General features: G+C 43.2%; 1 long non-coding RNA gene across 2 annotated transcripts; it reads left to right on the forward strand.

Annotated features, from left to right (window-relative positions):
• Positions 1-1266: 1266 nt before the first annotated feature.
• LOC117796920 lies at positions 1267-5374 on the forward strand. Of its 2 annotated transcripts, none has more exons than XR_004621624.1 (3): positions 1267-1321; positions 2660-2793; positions 5316-5374. It is a non-coding gene; the product is annotated as an uncharacterized LOC117796920 (long non-coding RNA). The 2 variants fall into 2 exon arrangements; XR_004621623.1 differs by having other exon boundaries at positions 5291-5352.
• The last annotated feature ends 422 nt before the right edge of the window (positions 5375-5796 follow it).

A 5796-nucleotide genomic window follows, 5' to 3' on the forward strand; every position in this document is an offset into this window, starting at 1 on the left:
GTGTGTCACGTGGAGTGCTTAATTGGGGGTTCAGGCACACCTGGGCCGCCTGGGCCACTGTCCGCAGACAGCTGTTTGTTCTGGGAACAGGACCTACCACATGCCCTCCCACGTGCCACGTGTTGCCCTTTCCTAGCTTTATGGTCCAACAGGTGTGGCCCTGCTCTTGCTTATAGCACCGGCACCGCTGGGCTGAGCCTCTCTGCTCTTTAACCTTTTACTCTCCTGGCAGGTGATCTGGAAAAGCTCAGGTCCCTCTGCGCCCTGGCAGACACGTGGCAGCCCTTCCCAGCGCCACCAGGAGGCGCATTTTCTTTTGGTGTTTTTCCTGCCACTTCTCAAGTCCCTTCTAACCAGTTCTTGTTTTGGCCTCAAACCAAAATGAGAAGGTTCTGGATACTGTAATATGTTTGAAAGCGGCCATGAAAAGATTTGGGGATAATTTGTTGTTTTTGGCCACTCCGTGTTTTCTTTCATTAGTTTCCTGTTAATGTGCGTCTCTGCTTTCTCCATTCTGTATTAGTTATTTCTGCTTTACTTGGGATGTTCTGAAGTTTTTAAATTGAAATATTTCAAAAAACAGTATAGAAAGTTAAGCCCGAGATCTAACTTGATCACTGAGGTTATAGATTATAGATGCCATTTTGCCGTATTTAACCCCGATCTTCAGTTGTTTAGAAAGAAATGACTTGTTTTTATAAGAAGGATGTATGTTCATTTTAAAAAATCCAAGCCCTTCCAAGCAGGAAGAAACAAATATCAAATCTTCCCAAATCCCACCACCAAGAAGCGAGCATCAGCAAGGTGAATGGAATTCCAGACATCTCTTGCATCGATCGCACAGAATGATAGAAGGTTAGAAATTATTTAACAACAATGGGTTTGCTTACATACGGTCTTGAGTTTGGGCCCTATGATGATACCATAGACTGGCTTACAAACAGCAGGTGCTTCTCACAGCCCTGGAGGCTGGGGAATCCAAGGTCAAGGCCACTAGCTTCTTGGTTCACAGATGGCCATCTTCTCATGAGTCCTCACAGGACAGTTGACTAAGCACCTCCCCAAAGCACCTACATCCAAATACCATCCCATCAGGGATTAGTGTCCAGCATGGGAGTTTGGGGGAGACAAACATTAAATCCACAGCACGTACTATGTAATAAATTCAATAATTTTTTAAAGATTTTATTATTTATTTGACAGAGTGAGAGAGCACAAGCAGGGGGAGTGGCCGGCAGAGGGAGAAGCGGGCTTCTCGCTGAACAGGGCACCCGATGTGAGACTCGATACCAGGATCCTGGAATCATGTCCTGAACCGAAGGTAAGACACTTCACTGACTGAGCCACCCAGGTGCCCCTAAATTCAATAATTTTTTTTATTTGACAGAGACAGAGACAGCCAGCGAGAGAGGGAACACAAGCAGGGGGAGTGGGAGAGGAAGAAGCAGGCTCACAGCAGAGGAGCCTGATGTGGGGCTCGATCCCATAACGCTGGGATCACGCCCTGAGCCGAAGGCAGACGCTTAACCGCTGTGCCACCCAGGCCCCCCCAATAATTTTTAAAAAGAAAAGGATTAAGTGAATTCATCACTCTGTCAAATGTCATATCGCTCCTGAGAGCTCCCTTAACATTAATACGTGTTATGAGAACAAAACAAACGAATAAACGTAAAACAGAATCAGACCCACAGATACAGAGAACAGAGTGATGGTTGCCAGAGGGGAGGGTGAGGGCCAGGCTTCCCCTTCTGGAACAAAGAAGTCCTGGGGATGAAAGGCCCGGCATAGGGATTATAGTCAGTGGTCAGTGGTGTCCTGATAGTGTTGAGTGGTGGCAGGTGGCAGCCACGCTGGTGGTGAGCACAATGCAACGGGTAGAGCTGTCCTCTCCATCGTACACCTGATGCCTGTATAACATTGCACATCAGCTACGCTTCGACGAAAGAAATGCATTATGAAACTATGGAGAAGTTGGTAATGTTGGGTTATTTTTTCAAACATTGAAAGTTTAGGGGGGCCTGGGTGGCTCATAAAGTGCCTTCGGCTCAGGTCACAATATCGGGGTCCTGGGATTGGCCCCTCATTGGGCTCCCTGCTCAGCGGGGAGCCTGCTTCTCCCTCTCCCTCTGCCCCCCCCATGCTCTCTCTCTCCAATAAATAAACAAATCTTAAAAATGAAAATAAAACATTGAAAGTTTAGATAGTATGGACTGATTTCTATAGTATTTTTGTGTTCCTCCTCCCTGTCTTTTTGTGTTTTGTTTTGTTTTTTAAAGAGTTTATTTATTTATTTGACAGAGATAGAGACAGCCAGCAAGAGAGGGAACACAAGCAGGGGGAGTGGGAGAGAAAGAAGCAGGCTCTCAGCAGAGGAGCCTGATGCTAGGCTTGATCCCATAACGCCGGGATCACGCCCTGAGCCGAAGGCAGAAGCCCAACCGCTGTGCCACCCAGGCGCCCCTGTTTTTGTTTTTTTAAATTTTAAGTGCCTTAAAGGAGGCATTTGATCCATTTTGTCCACCTGTATCCCGCCCCTGCCCTTTGGGAAACTGAATCTTAGTGTCCCTTATAATGTTCACGCCATAGCATGGCCTCTTTTCCCCAGACGTAACCACTATCTTGAATTTTGTGTTGCTTTCTGTTTGTTTTTTCACTACAGACGACCGTGCACACATCCTTAAGAATGTTATTTGTTTAATGTATCGGAACTTTGTGTTGATGAAATCACACCGTATACGTCCTTTGTGACCTGCTTCTTTAGTCAACACTGTTCTAGAGATTCATCCTGTTGAGGTTTGTAGCTGTTCATTCTTTTTTTTTTTTTTAAAGATTTTATTTATTTATTTGACAGAGATAGAGACAGCCAGCGAGAGAGGGAGCACAAGCAGGGGGAGTGGGAGAGGAAGAAGCAGGCTCATAGCAGAGGAGCCTGATGTGGGGCTCGATCCCAGAATGCCGGGATCACGCCCTGAGCCGAAGGCAGACGCCCAACCGCTGTGCCACCCAGGCGCCCCTCATTCATTTTTACTATCAAATACACCTTCTGACACTGTTTAGATTATAGACTCCATCCCTGGGGCGCCTGGGCTGAGTTCGAGCCCCACGTGGGGTGTAGAGATTACTTCAATAAAACTTTAAAAAAAAGGAGGGAGAGAGACATCCTTCCTACCCTATCCCTTATTCTTCTCCAGTATCCCCCAAAAGTTTTATAGTGTGGGATTTCACATCTAGGTGAATTTTAATCCACTTAAAATTGACTTATTTGGTGGAAAGAAGTGGTTTCATTGTTTTCCTTATAGATAACCAATCGTCCCAGTAAAATTTATGAAATGACTCATGCTGTTCAAATGACCTTCTCTGACCAAGTCGTTTTCATATATATTTTCAAATGTTTCCAGGTTTTTCTGTTCCTTTGGTCTATTTTCTCTTCCTCTGTTACTACCACATTATCATCATTATTATTATTATTATTATTATTATTATTATTATTATTATTATATTTTTGGAGAGAGAGCACGGACGAGTGAAGGGTAGTGGCAGAGGCAGAGGGAGAGAGAGAATCTTGCGTAGATTCCTTGCCCAGCTCAGATCATGACCTGAGCCAAAATCAAGAGTCAGGCACTTTAACCGACTGAGCCACCCAGGCACCGCTCTACCACATTATTTTTAATTGCTATGCTTTTTGTTATGTTTCAAAACTCTGGTAAAGCAACATCCTCCCCTCCTTGTTCTCCCAACAATGTTTTGTCTATTTTGGGCCCTTTGTTCTTTCACAAAATATTTAGATCTAGTCCATAAAAATAACCCATCAATGACTTTTGTTCACATTTCACTAAGTATATAGGATTAAATCTATGGGTCCCCACATTGAGCTTTACTATCCTAAAACATGGTATAGATCTCCATTTGTTTAGTTTTTATGTCCTTTATTAAAATGGTGTCGTCTTTCTTCATAGAGTTTATACTTCTTTTGTAGAGTCATTCCTAGCTTGTTTATATTTTCTGTTGATACGATACAGTATTTTTTTCATACCTCATTTTCCAACATCTTGATGTACAGAAATGAAATAACTTTTTGTACATTCATTTTATATCCAGCAAACTCTGTAATCTCTCTTACTAATCTATTACTTTACGTGTAGTTTTTTGCTCTGTACATAGACAGTCATATCATATACACACAATACCAAGTTTGTTTCTTCCTTCCCAGTTATTGAAACCTTTATTCCTGGAAACGCCTGGCTGGCTCAGTCCGTGGAGCACGGGACTCTTGATCTCAGGGTCATGAGTTCAATCCCCGCCATGGGCGTAGACTTACTTAAAAAAAACAAAACAAAACAAAAAAAACCCCTTTATTCCCTATGTCACTATACTGTGAGGAATTTGCATAAGTTGTTTACTAGAGTAACTCACCTTTGTGTGCACTCGATCTTAAAAAAGAATGCTTTCATTAGTTCAACTAGAGGTATCATCTGTGCTATGGGATTTTTTTTTTAAATGAACTTTTATCAAGTTAAGGAAGCATCCTTCTGTATCTAGTTTGCCTAAGATCTAACTATGAATAAATATCAAATTCGGGGGCGCCTGGGTGGCACAGTTTGTTAAGCGTCTGCCTTTGGCTCAGGGTGTGATCCCGGCGTTCTGGGATCGAGCCCCGCATCAGGCTCCTCCGCTGGGAGCCTGCTTCCTTCCTCTCCCACTCCCCCTGCTTGTGTTCCCTCTCTCGCTGGTTGTCTCTATCTCTGTCAAATGAATAAATAAAATCTTTAAAAAATAATAATAATCCTACACCCAGTATAGGGCTCAAATATACCCAATAAAGGTGCCCCTGTGAAACTTACTTTCTGCAAGGTTTTGCTAGCTTCAGAAGGCATTTGGGATTACCCCCTCGCCTCCTGTCCTTCCAGAGTAGGGCACTACTTGTTCTCTGTTTGGCAACACTCCCCCTAACTGGTCAGCACCAAATGCGAGGTGTTTTCTTTGTGGGAAGATAGAGCTATAGCCATTCAATTTCCTTAATAATAGGACTAGTCATGTTTTCTATTTCTTCTTGACTTAGTTTTAGTAAATAGTATTTTCCCTAGGAACTTATTATCAAATGAAGTTATTTATGATATCTTATTTTTATTATCTATTTATTTGTTATTATTATCTGTTTAATGTCTTTTGGTTCTGGAGTTACGCCACCATTTTGTTTCCTATATGGTTTGTTTATTCTCTGTTTAGGCATCTTGCCATGGCGTTGTCTGTTTTTACTTTTTTTCTTAATAATCTTTTTTTTTTTTTTAAGATTTTTATTTACTTATTTGACACAGAAAGAGAGTGAGAGGGAGTACAACCAGCGGGAGCAGCAGGCAGAGGGAGAAGCAGGCACCTGGCTGAGCAGCAAGCCCAATATGGGACTCGATCTGGGGACTCAGGGATCATGACCTGAGCTGAAGACAGATACTCAACCGACTAATGACCCAGGTGCCCCTTTACTTTTTTTTTTTTTTAAGATTTATTTATTTATTTTTTTAATTTTTAAAAAGGACTTTATGTATTTGAGAGAGAAGGAGAGAGAGCAAGCACAAGCGGCGGGGGGGACGGCAGAGGGAGAAGCAGTCTCCCCACTGAGCAAGGAGCTGGATGTGGGGCTCAATCCCAGGACTCCAGATCATGACCTGAGTTGAAGGCAGATGCTTAACCAACCGAGTGCCCCTATTTATTTATTTTAGAGAGAGAGCTTGTGCACCCGCTAGAGCAGGGGAGGGACAGAGGGAGAGGGAGAGAATCTTAAGCAGACCCCCCCCCAAC

Source organism: Ailuropoda melanoleuca, chromosome 17 (genome assembly GCF_002007445.2).
Source record: "Ailuropoda melanoleuca isolate Jingjing chromosome 17, ASM200744v2, whole genome shotgun sequence".
NCBI classification, from domain to species: domain Eukaryota; kingdom Metazoa; phylum Chordata; class Mammalia; order Carnivora; family Ursidae; genus Ailuropoda; species Ailuropoda melanoleuca.